Raw genomic sequence first — 18,239 nt, forward strand, 5'->3', positions numbered from 1 at the left:
AGGCAGACTGACATAAACCTTTTAAACAACGGAAACAATTTCTGCATTCTGATTATTGAAATTTAAAAGTGCTGTGTTGTTCCATCACCCCCGTTTCATACCGGACCACTTACAACTCCAGTGTTAACGCTATAAACTGAACGCTCTCTATTGTGGTATCACCCATGGAGGGATTTCTTTATTTCTTTATTTAAATGGGTTCATTTTTCAGAGGGACACACAGTCAGGGTATCGTGATTTTAGCTACCAGTAGCAGGAGAACGGAGCTGCGCCAAGAAGCTAACAGAAGCTAACAAACACTGAATAGAAGAAGAGCTGCCATCTATATTGTTGCAGCCAAGCATGATTTAATGTTACACAATACAGTTTTACCAAGTTGCTCAAAGTCTAAACTGGCATTGTTGTGCATTTAAAGTGTAAAGTTTACCTTCGACCAAACGCCCCCCAAAGGCATCCCAGCGCCCCCCTTTTGTAAAAATGTCCGCCAGCACCCACTGCCGTACTCTGAACGCCCCCTGGGGGGCGGTACCGCCCACGTTCAGAAACGCTACTTTAGCCTGTTATAGCCGCCGGAGAGAAACTTGATGGGTGACTCAAACATAAACTGGAGATGCGCTTTTATTTTGAAAAGAGAGCGCCATAACTTGTACTGTTGCGCTCATTAAAATCGAGTGCAGGCTGGCTTTACTGCCATTTCCGAAGAGGCGGCTAGCTTTATCCCACTGATAGATGGGGCTTCCGATGCTGGCTGTCGCCTTCTAAACACTTCTGATAATGCTGACATTACTGTTGGAGTGCTAACGATGTCATTTAAAATATTAGTTGTCTCTGTGAGTCGCTGCCGCTCAGCTATTTTTCTGTCCATGAAAACCCGTCTAATCCTGCCTGGAGTCCAATCAGAAACTGAAATTTTAAGTTAAATTCCGTTGCAATCAAACTCTGTCAGAGAGTTTGATAGTACGTGTAGGAGAGTTTGACTGTGAATGTAAAAGAGTTTCATAGAGGATGTGGGATAGTTTGATTGTGAATGTAAGAGAGTTTGTAAGTTTTGGCCCATGGGGCCTCTCATATTTTAGCCACAGCTCACACATCCATGCAGGTCTAACATGCTTGACACAGTTCACCACCATAATGCTGTAAACTGACCAGATTCACCACTACACTATAATGGCTGAACCCCACGCACAGTGAAATTCAATCCAAGACTGACGACTATAAGCTTTGCACATGTGGTTCTCACTCATGGTCCAAAATAAAAATATGAAGACAGTGGGTAATTGTTTATTTCTAACAATTTTTCAATCTTCATACTGAGGATTTTAATTCACACTCAAAAATTCAGAGAAATAATTTTATGTAAGCAAAATATGAATAGTCACAGGAAATATGTATTCTTCCCACAATGCATTGTGAGACTTGGCTCTGCTTGTTTGTGAGACTACTCACTGCCTCTGTCTGGGACCCGTTGCTATGGTAATTAATTATCTGCACCTGGGCTGGCTCTCTCTGTCAGACAGGATGCTGGAGACAGAGTTTCTATACTTGTGAGACACCCAGCGTCGGTTTCAAGGACCCTGACAAAAAACCATAAGCTCTAGCAACATTTTGAAAACATTTTACGGGAGCAGGCATGTGTATCTATGTCATGAGCGACTTTGAGATCAATAGGGCGATATTTGTGCCCGTGAGGGGGAGTTAAAAAGAGTTTTGGAGTCAGACTTCCACTGTGCTGTGTGTGCGTTTCAGAGAAGGATTACTGATTCTGAGACACTCAGCCTCGATTTTTCTAATTTTTCTCAATTTATGTCGTCATTTTAACTCAGAATCCCACTAAAAGTAGTAGCTCCCTTCTCAGGATCAAGCTGAACGTTTTGATACCATTTCTGTGGGGGTACATGCAGCTATGGAGTGAAAATAGTCTCAAAATATCTGTGCGTCTGTAAAAAGATTTGTGTGTGTGTAAAATGATTTGTGCGTGTGTAAAAAGATTTGTGTGTGTGTAAAAAGATCTGTGCGTGTGTAATACTGGATTTGTAAACCTTAAAAATAAAAATAAACCTTCTCCTACGCCTATACATGTTGAAAAAGTACACACAAATCACCTGGTACGCACACACAAAACTGCAGTTACACACAAATAGGGTTACGAGTGCACAACTATTTTTGAGACTCATTTCATGCCTCCTGGAAGCTCCCAGATTTGTGTGTTGATGGTGCGTTTATATGCTAGTAAAAGCTGGGACATCTGAGTTTTGCTCGGAGTCTAGTGTTTTTATCCTCTGACGTTTCTCACTGTGCCGAAGTAGCAAATACGTTAGTTCGCTGGAAAACTGTATATCTCAGCACTTCCTTATAATATCCTAAAATTATTTATAGACATATTGTGCGTTTTGAACGGTACAGGAGACTAGGTGGTCTGAAAAAGGACCACTAGGTGGCGGAATGGTTCACTGGCCGGAAAAATAGCCAGGCAAACCCAGAAGCAAGACGGAGCGTCCCGGTGGTCTGTCCTCTGAAGTAAGTAGGAGCTAAACCTGCAGGCTTTGCTCTCCGATTATAATGAGACATGGAGTAATTATAAATGATTTCAGATTACGTTTTATATGTCTGGTATTTTGATACTCTGCCCTCCTCATATGTTTCTGTTAGCGGGAGCTAAAGTTTATGTCAGCTATGCTACTTTAGCTGTTGGGAGCTAAGTCCGTGTATTTTTATTGTCTCATTCTGCACAGTTTGAATCTTTAATCCATAAAATGATCTCTGTGTGGTTCTTACAGTATCTGTTTTGCCCAAAAGGTTCCAATCACATTTCTAAGTCAAGTTGCTGACTGATATTTGTATATATAGTTTGTGAGATATTCTGATTTGTCTTTTACTTTATTCACTAAGTGAATATAATTATGTGAAATAAATATCCTTTCGATTCTAGTTTATTGACTTTCTGTGTATAAATAACATTTTATATTTATCTCTACACAGGATGAAACGGCTGACTGATGGATCGGGTCTGGTGTTATTTCACTTTCTGGATGATCAGGATCTTTCAGATCTCATCTACCTTCTGATCCGATGGAGCTGCTGCAGGAACACACTGATCCTCTAACAGGATCCTCAGATCCAGGCATCAATCTCTGGTGTCCTGCAACATTTAGATACGTCCTGGTCCAACACACCTGAATTAAATGGCTGCTTAGGACAGTCAAGTCCTCCAGAGTCGTGCTAATGACCTCTGACCTCATGATTTGACTCAGGTGTGTTAAAGAAGATAAATCTAAAGGTTGGAGGACACCGACCCTTATGAACTGGAGTTAAAGCCCTGCTGTACAATTGTCATTCAATCGTAATCACATTTACTTGCATACAGTGGAAACTTTACCTGTGTTGAGGTAGATGAGTTTACATAGTGTCTTTACTTTAAAACCATTTTGGTTTCCATTTGTTGAAAGTAAATTACAAACATTTAGCCTGCTTTATGACAGAAACAAAGTTTGATGTCACAAATATATGATTTTAATAGAGGCATCATTCAATTTGTACTGTAGAAAGAAGATGACAAGTGTTTCCTGAATTAACTTTAATGTTCACCTAAATTAACTTTAATGCACACAAAGGACAGATTAAATATTTAAGATTGCAACAAATCTGTTGAATCTTTAACAAAATAGTTTCAGATTAACATGAGTGGATTCACAGCTACCTAAAGTTAACAATGAAATGTCAAATATTTGAACTTACATGGATGTTCAAATATTTACTATAATCAATTAACAAAAGAAAACACCATAAAGCTGTGTATTCAAATATGACCAAGGTCAGTCTGTACAGATTGAGGATATACCATAACATCTACCAACAGAGCAGGTTAACTACTGTAGTTTGAAAGGCGTCTTGGTTCAGTTGACGGCTCAGTTTGAAGCTTCAGGTTTTGGTGTTGAACCTCCTAGAATCTCAGCTGCTGCAGATTGCCTGAAGATGCAGAGAAAAGTACAAATAGACAGTTAGTGTTAGAAAAATTATGTTGATTTTCCTGAACAGCTGATGCACTGACAGACCTGACTGTGGCAGAACTTTACTGAACCTGAAAATTACTTGAATAATCACAATGCATGTAGAAATTTTTCTTTTTATGTTGATTTACATTAAATGTTTTGCTGTGAAGGCTATTTTTGAGTGGTGCTATAAATGCATAAAATATTTATTTTCCTAAGTATGTGTTTATTAGCTGTTAATTGTGTCAAAATATCAGTTAAGAAATTTACTGCTTGTGAAAATCTAAACCATCTGAATACATTTTACCATCTACATTAATCAACTTGAAATGAACAGCAGGTTTGTCCTGGTTTGCAGACGAGGTATATATTTGTTTAAGGGCCGATGAAATGGGGTCCAGACACAAACACAGATTAATCTGAAGATTCTGGAGGATGTGTGAATAGGTCTGTTACCATGAAACATTTTACTGTATAAGTTGTTCCAAAGTTCTCAACAAACAATAATATAGTTCTTTTGAGGCCATGTTTAAGTTATATAATGGCAATGATGAAATAATAATGCAAGAACACATTCTCAAAAGTCATTAGACTTTAAATTCTAATGAACATTTAACACTGGAACTGGAAGACATTTTTAATATTCAGAATAAATAAAACGAATGAATTTTGAAGTATTTTTAAACAAAATTAATTTTCAATATAAGAAATTATATTGAAAAATCGAGACCAAAGTACCAAACTGAAGACTTTTATTATCCAGTTTTTGGTATAAAGAGAGAAAAAAGAGAAACAATAAATCATGCCAATGGAAATGATTGAGTTTAATCATCTGATTAATTGATTTATTTATTCTGACAGGCCTATGTGTGAACATTAGACTAAATCCTTAAGTATGTTGAGAAGTCAACATAAATGAAGTACCTTTCAGTTTGTTATGGTGAATAAAGTCTAGCAGCAGATGNGATGTTATCCTGAGAGAAAACGTTTATTAAAAGAAAGCTTAATATTATTGCACTAACATGAGTTGAATATAGCTGACCTGGTTCACCACTACAGTACAATGGCTAAAACCCTAGTACAGTGAAATTTAGTCGAGTCCGACGACTATAACCTTCACATATGTGGTTCTCACTCACTGTCCAAAAAAAAAAAAAAATAAATAAAATAAAGACAGTGGGTAATTGTTTATTTCTAAAAAAAAAAAAACCAACCTTTAGACTAAGGATTTTAATTTTCACTCTAAAATTCAGAGAAATCATAATTTTATGAAAGCAAAATATGAATAGTCACAGGAAATATGTATTCTTCCCAAAATGCATTGTGAGACCTGTCACTGCGCCTGTTTGTGAGACTACTCACTGCCTCTCTCTGGGCCCCGTTGCTATGGTAATTAATTATCTGCACCTGGGCTGGCTCTCTCTGTCAGACAGGATGCTGGAGACAGAGTTTCTATACTTGTGAGACACCCAGTCATCTCCAGGACCCTGACAAAAAACCATAAGCCCTAGCAAAATTTTGAAAACATTTTACGGGAGCAGGCATGTGTATCTATGTCATGACCAACTTTGAGATTAATAGGCTGATATTTGTGCCTGTGAGGGGGAATTAAAAAGAGTTTTGGAGTCAGACCTCCACTGTGCTGGGTGTGTGTTTCAGAGAGAAAGGTTAGTGATTCTGTGAGACACTCAGCCTCGATTTTTCTCGTTTTTCTCAATTTATGTTGTCATTTTAACTCAGAATCCCACTAAAAGTAATAGCTCCCTTCTTGGGATCAAGTTGAACGTTTTGATACCACTTTTGTGGGGGTGCACGCAGTGGTACGGGCCGCATTAACGTTGACGGAAGAAAAATAAATAATATCCAGGCATTCTATTGGGTGTAAAACAATAGGTGCCTGTCATGCAATGCATTGCTATGGGCAGGCCCCAATTATAGCACAGCATCTTGAAGCAGAAGGTATTAGCCTCTGTTGCACTAACCACAAACTGGTGTTTGACTGGCTCTCAGCTCACTAATACGTCTGCAGGGACACGGGAAGTTTTAATTAATCCTGAGCTGACGGCCAAGCTAGGACATCCCCTGGGAGACATCAGGGAAAGCGAGGAGTATCAGGATACTTAACCACAGATTAGACTCAACACCCTCGCTGGGACGCCGAAATGGGACGCCGGCGCTAAAAGGGGTCGCAATTGTTCTCCGCTCACCTGGTTAAGTGAGGAAACGGTGCTTTGTTAAAGTTCCAACAGCAATCTTCTGAGAAGAAAATGGAAAAACTGCATTTTTGTGTGTGTGTGTGTGTGTGTTTCTCTACTAATCCGTCAGTCAAGAGAAAGCGAGTCGTCACTTATTCAAAAGAAAAAAAAAAAGAATATTAATGTTCTGCCGTACTCAGTGGAAGTTTCCTCCGCTGAAAAGGTTGTCTGACAGAGGGATGAATCTCATGCATGTTTGTCAATATAATTTGCTCCCCCCTCTTTCGCCCCCCAGAGGAGCATGCTGGTCCCACAAGGGTTCTGATTCAAATGCCAACATCTGTCTGGCGACGGCGCCGAGACGGACCAGGACACCTTCATCAGAGGTATTCTCCAGCTGACAGAAGCCACAAGGTGGACGAAATAATGGGTGAGCTGAAAGAGGCTTGAATATGCAAATCCCTCCATGCACCCACTCCCGTGTTAAAGCGATCCGTCTTGATTAATATTTTATGTACTGGAAATCTATTAGTTATGTTGGTGGGGGAATGGGGAGGATGGAAACTTTCTCCTTTTTATCCAGATCCTTTGTTTTGCTTTTTTGAATACTTTTGTTTGAAGTCATTTTTATTTCCTGAATGCTTTCGGAGGGGTTTTGGGAGGGAAAAAACGAGGAGAACTTTCCACAAATATTGGACCAAAAATCACCACATCTGTCTGCAACGGAGAAAACTGCTGCCGACTCCTACAATGTTGTCCAAAACTATCCAGCCTTTTGAACATTTTCACGTTTTGGATCAGTGCAGCCACAAATTCAAATGTATTTAATTGGGATTTAATGTGATAAACCAACACAAAGGACTACTTGCATGTATTTAGAAGGAAATGGGTAAAAGGTGTAAGTTTTTAATTACAAATCAAAGTTCTGGTGTTCATTTTGCATTTATTAGTCAGTTCTAAGTTGAACCAACTTTCACAGCAACTCCTTCACCATGTGTCAACCAGCTGGGAAATTGTTGCGTAGTCTTTGAAGTCTACTTGAGCATGTATGAACAGGACATTTTAAGTCTCAACTCTGACTTACAACTTGGATCTGGGCTTTGACTGGGCCACTCCATCAATACCAAATGAAAATGCTGCAAATGTCCATCGTCTTCCAATTCACAGATGATCACCCTAATGTCTTTGTGATTAGAAAGTCAACAGGTACCTGTCCACCCATGTCTTATATCGTTTCTTTTTTCTTCTTTAGATGGACTGCACTGAACCAGATTTTGTTGAGCTTCTGTACAATGACAGAAGCTCAAAATGAGTTTATTTCTATAGCACATTTCAGCACCAAGGGAGTTCATACTACTACATTATAAAAATACAAAGTTGTAGAACACAAGGTCAACTTTTGACAAGAAAGGCTGGAAAAAGTTAAGAGATTGTGACTCTCCCATGTGACGCTGTGTGGAATCTCCTGAGACGACTGTGATTGTAAACTCCAGAGGTCAGGAGTCGATCCATATGCTGCCACCTTTCTGGTTTTTCACAGCTTATCCGTCTCATACAATACTTACCACATAGTGACAGTTTTAACAAATATGTAAAGATATTTTTAATAAGTTACATTATCAGCTTGTGACATAACAAAATGTGAAAAAGTTAAACAGGTACGAATATTCTTTCAAGGCCCCAGTTCAAACAACCGATCATTAGTTGCTCATACTTACTCTAACTCACCAACGTTCCCTAATTGACATTTTTTCTTGGCACCGTGGTCCGTCCCCTTTCCTCTTCTGTTCAGTTGATAGCAAAGTGGGTAAGAGTAGCACATCACAGCAACCCACCCTCTCCACCTCACCGCTTTCATTATATTGTCATTTTGAATCATCAGCAGCGACGGACTGGTGGGGGATGACTGACACATTCCTGCAAGCGGAGCAGCTAAATCCTGGCTCTCCAGCGTGTTCTGGCAGGCCCGCGCCTCACGCCGTGCCAGCAGAGGATCGGGCCGGCCAAGTGTCTGGCCAAAGGCGGGAAAAGATGTGCGTGGTGGGGTGGGGGGGAATCCCCTGCCCCTACACTGGTTGAAAACAATACATAGTGTTGAAGGGTGAAGGCGATATACCTGGGAAGGCGTTTGCTCTTCCTGTGATTAAATTTGAGAGAAGAACAGATATTGTGTGGTTAGTTCATTTGAATGACATTACCGTATCGATTACGACATCTCAATTTAAAGTCAAGTGATGACACATTTTATTGATTTTTTTTAATCTTTCACAGAAACATGAGGCCCCATCAATAATGTGTCAGAGAAAGTCAGTCTGTTAAGAGCTGTGGCGTCAGAACAGATATTACCTTAAAAATAAAAAAAACACGATTTTAGCAGTAAATTAGATCTTATTTCTCCACAATTTACATTCTACATGTAAGCACTGCTGAGCCAAAAATACTTGGCGCTACACCACAGTGACGTTCTCGCAGGGCTTACCAGCACCGGCAGATGAGAGCGAAGCTGGGAGAGGAAGACAATGAAAATTAAGAGAAGGGGGGGAAAAAATGGGGAATGAGAGAGAGAGAGAATAAAGAAAGATCGGACAAGCTAATAAAAAGAAGTCCCGGCGCAGCAGAGCGGTGGCCAGGATGGAGTCTTCAGAGACTTTAGATTTCATAATATAAAGTCTCACAAGACGCTGGGATCCACATCAACCAGTTAGCGGCGGTTTTACAGCTATGACTCTGCGGTGAAAACCACTTTGTTGCCTTGGATGTAAATTACGTGTTCATACGGAGTCATGGGCTCTGACACTGAAATGATCCAAAACACTGATCCCCTGTGCTTTTTTTTCCCCTTTTCTTCCCCCTCTCACTAGACAGCACAAAAGCCTAAACTTAAAGGACCCAACTCCTAGCAAAAGTATTCAACCCCTTAAACTTTTTCACATTTTGTTCGTCTGCATCCACAAATAAAGGCTCTTTATTGGGACTTTATTTGGTTTATCTTAAAGAGGTAAAAGTGCTTAAAATTATTAAGCAGTAAATATCTGAAGTGTGTAGCTTGGGTTTTTATTCAGCCCTGATACCTCTAAATAAAATCCATCGCAATCTTTCAAAGTCTTTAAAAGTTACGGCTTTTCTTTTAAAGTGGAGTTTTTTCTCTCCACTGTTGCTACATGCCTGCTCAGTGTGAGGAGGCATGTCTATCAAACTGTGCTGCAACACAGTTTGATAGACTTTTTCAATTACTTCCAGTAACTAATTGAGCGTTGCTGTTCTGTTTCACACTAGGATCAGTGGGAATATATGTGTGAATTTAAATTCTTTTTTTTTGTAAAGTGCACTGAGACATTTGTTGTAAATTGGCTCTATAGAAATGACTTGAATGTGATAGAAAACAAACAGCGAGATGGTGGAGGCAGCATGATGCTGTGTGAATGCTTTGCTGTAATTCCACCAGAACGGTGCTTCTACAAAGCCTGGACTCAATAATAGGCATCATTTTCCTTTTACTTCACAGTTATGATTACTTTGTGTTGGTTAACCACTTAAAATCTCTTTGAAATAAACTGAAGTTTGTGGCTCTTTTATGGATAATTTTAAGAGGGTTCAAATAAGTTTTCAAGGCACTATTAAAAAAATGATTTTCAGGTTTGTGTTATAAGAGCAGAATTATAATTAAACAAGTGTCACAACAGTGGCACTTTTTGACACAAATCAATTACTTTAGTTCTGTTTTCAATCTAATCTGCCTTCAGTTCTAATATAAATAGTTGGTTGGGAAGATGTGAGCAGCTCTGATTTTGCTCATTTGTCAAACAAAAAGAGGCTAAACTGTTGAAATCTCAGCATGGCGAGGTTACAACGTGACAACCTGAATTTGTCTGAGTGATATTTGTAACAATGGCGGTGCTAATTGTGGAAAAATAAAAAAAAATAAAACCTACCTCCTGCCTCTTCTGGAAAGTTATCCTTCCTCGCCCTTTAGATGATTTAAGAATATCCAATATCACAGTTTAAATGTATCTTCAAACAAATATTAAATCTCCAGCTGATTTAGACGGACAAACAAGCTTTCTGAGAGGAATACCACGCAGATTTCCAATATTTGCTGCAATCATAGCAAAATGCTTCACTAATCTGCGTTTAGGGAAATGTTGGATAACGAAGAGTCACTCCCTGCATATTTCCTGCAAAAAAAAAAAGAAAAAAATGTTTTCAGCATAATGTTTCTGTCATTTCTGTAACAGAAGAACTGGGTTCCCAAAGAAATGGGCAATGATGCATTGCGTCACAGCTTTCTATGCTGATGCCAGCGCAGGAGTCCTTTGGCCCAAATCCGTTTCGAACTTGACTTTACAAATACTCTTAAGGTGTTTTCTACCCACTTCTGAGACACACGTAGCAAATTAAGAAAAACAGAAGCTCTGTGACTTCACATCTGAAACAGCAAGAGCAACTTATCTAAAAAATGTTTTTCCCCCCTTTGCTATGACAGCATATAATCTGCTCACCCCTCCTTTTTTGTTTTGTTGTTTTTGCATAATTTCCACGTTCAAAGAGCATAGGGCCACCGCCGAAGTATCTGAGGACCAGTCGCTTAAGCTAACTCTGCCCATAAACATCCTGACGCCAGTTAATTGTTGGTTTGAGGATCACCCCCCCACCACCACCACCAAAGCCAAACCTTTCCACTCCATTGACTTATTTTTTTTTTTCTTTTTTCAGTTTCTTTTTTTTCTCCCCCCCACTCCATTCTTGAAGCATGAATGCAATTTTTATAGAAAATGTAAGGTGGAAAAGGCAAAGAAGTGAGGGGAGAGAAAAAAAAAAAAGGAGGGAGAGATTGCAAGCAGCAGTGGTGTGAGAAGGGGCGTATGGCACCCATTATCTTGTTTATTAAAAGCAAGTTTCTTTCCTTCGCTCCCTCCTCCCTGCGCAGCTGACCGCAGATATTTCCAAAGGGCCCCCGCTCTGCTGTTCTGTGCCTACTTCACAGGCTGCTGGAAGGGTCACAGAAGTTGAAACCAGAGGGTGTCAATCGCCTGTTTTGCTTTGTGACCCGCTGGAGGCATCACAAAGGCGATGCGAAAGCGTGCGTGTGTGCTTGCGCGCCCGTGGTATGCGCCGAGGGTCGCATGCACATGTGCGCGTAGCTCAGCGTAATTTATGTTTGCATGTGCGTTTCTCGGCGATGAAGCCCCCAAACGAGTACGACGAGAGAGGAGGCCGGGAGCCAGATCTGGCAGCTGCGCTCATTCATTTCTAACAGAGGAAACTGGAACTTTTTCAGCACACAACTTTACTACACGTATAAACTGTGCTTACAAGTAATATTTTCAGATTCTTTTATATGTGCGTGTTTCTCCCACCCCTCCACCCCTCGTACTGGGTAGTAAAATAGGCTCAAGGTGCTGTCATAAACTTGTAATTTTTACAAGCCGCGCGAAAAAAATCCGGCTTAGATTTTTCTAAATAATTACGACAATTTACGGTTTTCCTGCTCGTCAAAAATAGCCGGTCACGTGCGTGAAATCGGTGACAGATTTATGGCCCAATATTTGTTGCGATGCTTGAAAAAAAAAAATTTTTTTTTTTAATTGCTTCCACCTTTCAGACAGGGATGGACGAAAGCAAAACGTTACATGTCAGGACAGACCCCCATCTACTCTTTTGCCTGCAGATTTGAACCCGATGTAGCAGATGGTTCGTTCGCACACAGCCACCCAAGAAGAGATCCTGGGAGTTAGAGAGAAAAAGAGACAGCGCTCTCGAAAACAGCTCTGCGGGGAATTGGATCAAACGTCTGGCTATCGGAAGCTATGTTCAATTCAAGCACGGCAAACCATTTCTTGATGTAGTGGGAGAGAGTCGAAGTGGAAACGGGACAACTGGTTCGTAGAATCAGCTTAGAGGATTTTCTGAAGTCCTACATGAGTAGGACAGTCCAGAAGCTTGATGTTGGCCCACTTTATTCTACGTTAGTGTTTTATAAGACCACCCAAATTGTGTCAGATTTTTGTCCCACTAGACAATTTGAGGCAAAGTGCAAGAATTTAGGATTTTTTTAAATCATTTTTCAGTTCATCAGTGACAACGTAACAACTTCATATTTATTGCACCTCTATCAATACCTGATACAACATTATCATGTTTGAACGCTTCACCATTTCTCCTCCAAATATTCTTTTTGCCACAGTCAAATACAACAAACAACCTCACTTTGAGTGAGTGCAAAGCAGGAGTTTATAAAGGCAGCAGCACAGGTGAAAGCCATCAGCAATCAGCAGTCAGCCGGAGGAGACAAGGCACAGGTGAGAGCAGTGAGCTAATCAGCAGGTTTGGGAGAGGCTGGGAGCAGCATCAATCATGACAGGAAACAGATTATTATGACAAAAAAGTAATTCAACAAAAAAATATTAGTAAAATTTGAAAGTTTGAAGAACATAGAAAAAAATCTGAATTCTCCTACTGCTAAACATCCCGGGATAAGGTTTAAAAACTAACATTATGAAGCTGAAGTGTACGCTAGACATGTGTTTTGTGGTTACCAAAAGGAGAAAGTTATGATTTCACATGATTTAACATGGGAAGTTTCATGTCAACATCAAAACCAGAACTCCTTCATTGTCATTGCGCAAAAAAAGCACGAAATTAATAAAAAAAAATAAAAAATAAAAAAAATAAAAAACTCTTAAAGGCAGTGCAAAAGAATAAAAAAATAAATTAAATAAAAATTAAGATTTTTTTTTGTCCTGGTCATGCTTGTACTGAAAAACTCCAAACACAAATACAGAGAAAAAAAATTGCATGAACATAAAGAAACAAAGAATCATAAATGAGGTAAAAACAGAGCCACAAAAAAAAGGCCATATTTTTTGCAGGCCTGTCTGTGCAGCAGGTGTCTCAGTGGCTGTAAATCCACATTCAACATGACTTAATCGCTCAGAGGTGAATTCACATGTCCTCCAAATGTTACTTCTTGGTGTAATGGGTACCACCCCTTGCCCTGTCCGTGGACGTGTTTTAAATGCTTTCCACACCGTTTCAAGATGCCCACATGTTTTACCCAGCAGACGTCGAGCAGCACTACTGTATACGAAGTGACGCAATCTTTTACAGCTGCTAAAACCAACTGTAAAACATCTGAAGCCTCTCCGTATCTTTGGTCACAGCGAGTGAGATTCAGCCTCTTAAGTGTCAACAGTAAAAGTCTCCACAAAACTGGATTCGTATGTGCGCCTCCCTGGCTGTTGGCTCACAACTTGAATTGCACATACAAATAAGTTAATCTTATAGCTAGAAATAAGGCGCTTCTGACATCATTCGGGCTCTCAGAGCTGTTGACGCGGCTAGGACGGTTCCCAGGGAGATTTCCCTGTGTTGTGGCTTTTTCCTGCTGGAGAACTGTTAACACAATACATATTTTGAATGTATTTACGAGGGATTTTGACAAAAATATGTTGGTTTTTTTTCAGTTTTTTTTTTTTTTGCCAGTCACATATTCATTGCTGTCGCAGCGGCTCCAGATCATTTCTGTCATAAACATCGCAAATTAACATTCTGGTATGTGTGGTTTTACAGTTTGGGTTGAGACATGCTAGAGTTTGCATACACAGACTGAAGTGTCATCCAGAGATCATTACAGAAGAAGAATACTGCAGCTTTCTATGACAAATTCCACCCACTGTGTAACTTTGTTTCCACCGTCACCTTCGTGTCGCATGATTTCATTTATGTCAGCGGACTTAATGTCAAGATTTTGAGTGGGAGTCTTTACAGAAAAAAAGAAACTGCTTATACTTTTTTTTGCCCTACCAAGTAATAATGTTTAGTTATTTTAAACAAAAATTCATCACATGTATCATACAAATATTTACACATAGTTTTAGGTGAGATTGTAACAAGTTGTTCAAACAAAATCTGTTTTTTTCTTGATACAGTTGTTCAAAAAATCAAGTGTTGTCACATTTTTGCCTGTCATACATTCACTGCGACAGGCAAAGCTTTCATGTTTATATAATGCATATATATGTCCCAGACCTTGAGAATCAACAAATAGCTTGAATGGAAAGCCCCTAACTCTATAAAGTAGGCTGAATGATCTCAAAAAGCAACCTGACTTGCTCCAGTCACAGGAAAAAGACAAATAAGAGACCGAGGACAATGAAGTCTTTTCTACGCCTTTTAGGCTCTGGCAAACCACAATTGGTCACAAAGCATCCCAGAACAACATGTACAGCACTGCAGTCCTCACTTGCCTCAGTTATGGTCAGTGTTGGTGATTCAATAGGGCAAACGAGCTATCGATTTGAACATCATGATGCGTTTGAGTAGATGGACCCAAATTTAACAGGTGGAAGCATCGAGTAGATTTTGTGGATTTAAATTGAAAAAAATAATAAAGAACAAAAAACATAAAACAAAAGTATGGAGGTCAGAGGGAGACAGAACAGAACAAAAACATAACTGGAACCAGGTACAACAAGATAGTAATAAAATTTAATAGGATTAGTCAGGAGGAACCAGCAAGGAGGGACTGAGAATGAGGTTTATATATAATGGTTGATTAGAAACGGGTTGCAGGTGTGAAGGGAGAGAGTAAAAGGCAGGCTAGAGAGAGAGGGAGAGAAAGCGACATTATAAACTAGAATCACTAAAGAATTAAAGTAAAACAGAACCAACACTGATCTAATAAAGCGAAACTAAAGAATACAGAATAAACAAACCTCAAAACCTCAACAATTGGAAGCTTAAGTGAACTTCAGAACAATGATCAGAAGTGCATCATCACACCAACAAGACAAGGTGACAATTTGATCAAATATGCAAAGAACTATTTATTTATTTATTTTTTTAGTTTATAGCTACAGTATGTAGCTTTTACAAAGGCTTAAAAAAGAATAGTGTTTTGGAGTGGGCTAGACAAAGTCTGATGGAGATGCTGTGGCATGACCTCAAACGCCCATCCAAGAAAAAATAAAACCTGGTGTGGACAAATTTAAACTATTCTGCAGAGATGAAGGGTTATAATTCCTCCACAGCAATGTTGATTAAAAATAAAATAAATATTTATGGATCTAAAACGTAAAGCAAACAAAGACTCATTGCTATTTCAATGAAAATTGCATTTTTTTTACTGACATTTTTGCCTGATATTGATACTAATTGAAGTGTGACAGAAATAATTCACATTAGAAATATAGTGAATATTTTACAGCACTCTAAGTAAATCAAGTCATGAACTTCGTATCAACTCATTGTGTGAAATATCTAACCAATCTTCAGCAGGAAAACGTCTGTTATTCAATTTGCACCAAGCTAATCTCAAAGGCTGTTCAATTAATTAGGTCCAATTACCGATACAGAGTTCTAGAGGTTATCTGCTCTCGCCTCATACTGCACTCATTCATCCGCCGACCCTCAGCCGTGCTGTGATTCGAGGCGCTGGCTGCACGGCTTCACAATGGCCCCTTTGGTTGCAGCTGGAAATTGGGTGGTCCAACTATTCCTCCCCTGCCCTGCTCAGTCAAGGAACCCCGCTGTACTGCAAGTCCAGCGGAGTTTAGCCAAAGACTCCGATTTGAGATAATTTCGGCTTTAATGAAGTCGCTCCAAAGTGGAGCTCCGATGTCGATAAGGGATCAGTGAAAGGCGAAGTTGCCGACAGCCATGGCAGGACACGTTCCCCTCCGAAGTCTGGGTCTGCTGGGCTCCGTTTGCGCGTCCTGCTTGGTGATCCCATCTAATTGGCCGTCATTACATCCCACATTACCCTATCAGGGCACGGCTAGAGGGGGGAAACAGACCATGGTGGCGGATGGCACGCTTTGGTAAGTCTGAATTACACAACTCCAGGGCCATGACAAATATTGGTGCTGCCGATAACTGCTAATGTAAGCCGGTGAACAGATGCCCGCAGTGGAACAGCAGCAAATATAGTCCAGTTAACCTTCTCGCAAGGCTGCCTTCGACCGGTCAGGAAGCAACAGCGTAGGTCAAGCGCAGTCGACGCCTCCCATTCAACCGCGATTACGTTTCACTCCGTTGTGTTAAGCGTTTATTTGTTTTAGTCATTTCTGAGTTTGTACGCGCACGTGTGGATCGGACATTTCTGAGTGTGTGGTTTTGTGTGTGTGTGTGTGTGTGTGCGTGTGTGTGTGTGTGTGTGTGTGTGTGTGTGAGGTGGATCTTGTTCCGTGTGGTCAATTGTAGTGTGATTTAATTGCTGCCGGTGTTTAAGGAACTCACTACCGCAACATTAAAAGTAAAAAAGCAATCCTTTATGGTAATAATCAGAGCTCAGCCGAACAAACAAAAGTATGTTTATAGAGCTAATCGCGTGAATGGGGAGTCGCTGGAGACCGGCAAGAGAGCGAGCTAAAGACGAAAACGGCAAAGATTACTTCCATATTTTTTTGTGACTCATGAGTTTAATTGTTTGTTTTTGTTTGGAGAGTCTGCTTATGTTAATTATGCTCTCCTATGTTTGAGGGAAGCAAAAAAAAAATGTAGAAAAAAAAAAGTCAAAAATATTTTTCCTCACAAGCACAAACACAGGCGGAATGCAAACAGGAGAAGCCCCCCACCATCATCACCACCTAACACACACATACGCGCACACACACACACACACAGAAATCCACACCTCTCTGCATCACTGCTCACACTAAAGAAAATTAAACATCTGCCTTCTCACTCACGACTACAAAAACTTGGCACATTTTAGTCATATTTCTTTCTGTTTTTTTCCCGCTGGTCAGGTCTGGGATTCCCTAAACCACAGACGAATTCAATTTACAGCCTTTTATTTATTTGCGCCGCTTGTGTGGGAACCCGGTTTGCCTCTGACAGGAGATGCCGGGGGAACAGCGGCCCCATCCCGGTCCGCTGCGGTACACGTCTTGGCCGGTTCGGACCCTGCAGACGAGGCCGCAGCCCTGACCCGTGTGCCAGGGCTGCTGGGGTTGTTTGATTGAAGTGCGCCACACTTGAGAACATCAGCGCCTTGCCTCCAACGAAATAATAAGCTGACCCAGAGAGCCGCTCGCCTTTGAGCCACAGCCAAGCCATCTGAATCCACTCTGCCCAAATGAGGGCTTATTTTTCAAAGAGTCTCTCTGTAATGTGCGCTGGCCGACCCTGCGCCCATGTTCTCTCTGTGTGCGCGGTGCAGAGGGAGAGGGCAGCGGAGGCCGCGTTGGAAGAGAGCGGATCACGTCTGTGGCGGAGCACTTTGTGTGGTGAGTCACATGTTCCTGGAGAGTTGTGTCTTCATCGTTTGGCAAAGTCCGAGTGTTTCTTTTTTCTTTCTTTTTCCCCCTCACAGCTAAATTCCGCTGGTTTTGTTTTGTGTTTGCCCTCAGCTCATAAGGATGAAGGCACAACTTTTCTCTCTGGCCTCCCTTCCTGGTGTCTTGGATGAAGAAAAAACAAGTAGAAACATAGAGCTCTATCTACATCCCCAGATTATGGCTATGTAAGATGAAGACTGAAAAACTGACTTAAATTTGCACATGAACCCAAATTATCCAAAGTCTGAAGTTCTAGTAATACAAAAAAGTTTGCATGGACTTAAGATGCTACCGTATTTCTTGTCAAATTCCTGTCTTGTTGCTAAGTGTTGAATGTGACGGTTGAAAACTGGCGTGTGTGTTTCTTTTACTTTGAAGACACATGAAGTAGTTCTTGAGCAGCACACCACTTTTAAATTGTCTGTGTTCAAGCACATATGGTAATCGGTGGGAAAAACTAAGTGACAGAGTAGCAGCCAATACACAAATGTTTTGTGAGAATAGCACGACTTGCTAACCGTTTGCTGCTAATGTAACCTTTCTGCACAATTTTGTTAGACTCTATTCTCTCTTCACAGCACACGCTGATCTTTCTCCCTTTGAGATGGATTTCTTTGGCATAATTTCAACCGGGAGAAGTTGTGAACAATGACTTTCTGCACTGTTTTAGGACTGTAGTCTGCATATAATTTTAGCAATGGCACCGTGGGAAGTCAATGAAGCCGTTCGGTCAATGTTGGCCATTCTTCCAAATATTGAATTAACATAATCAGCCA

At 40.4% G+C, this 18,239-nt stretch overlaps 1 long non-coding RNA gene across 1 annotated transcript in view; it reads left to right on the top strand.

Moving 5' to 3' along the window:
• The window catches only part of LOC106956901 (uncharacterized), a 62,903-nt gene extending 50,094 nt beyond the window's left edge, over positions 1 to 12,809 (top strand). The window contains exons 3-4 of the long non-coding RNA XR_001426851.1: positions 6,480 to 6,614; positions 11,853 to 12,809. This is a non-coding gene — a long non-coding RNA (uncharacterized LOC106956901). The remainder of the gene's footprint in view (positions 1 to 6,479; positions 6,615 to 11,852) is intronic.
• Positions 12,810 to 18,239: the final 5,430 nt, after the last annotated feature.

The sequence above is a fragment of the Poecilia latipinna genome, unplaced genomic scaffold (assembly GCF_001443285.1).
Source record: "Poecilia latipinna isolate Pla-1442-1.1 unplaced genomic scaffold, P_latipinna-1.0 Scaffold854, whole genome shotgun sequence".
In the NCBI taxonomy this organism is placed as follows: domain Eukaryota; kingdom Metazoa; phylum Chordata; class Actinopteri; order Cyprinodontiformes; family Poeciliidae; genus Poecilia; species Poecilia latipinna.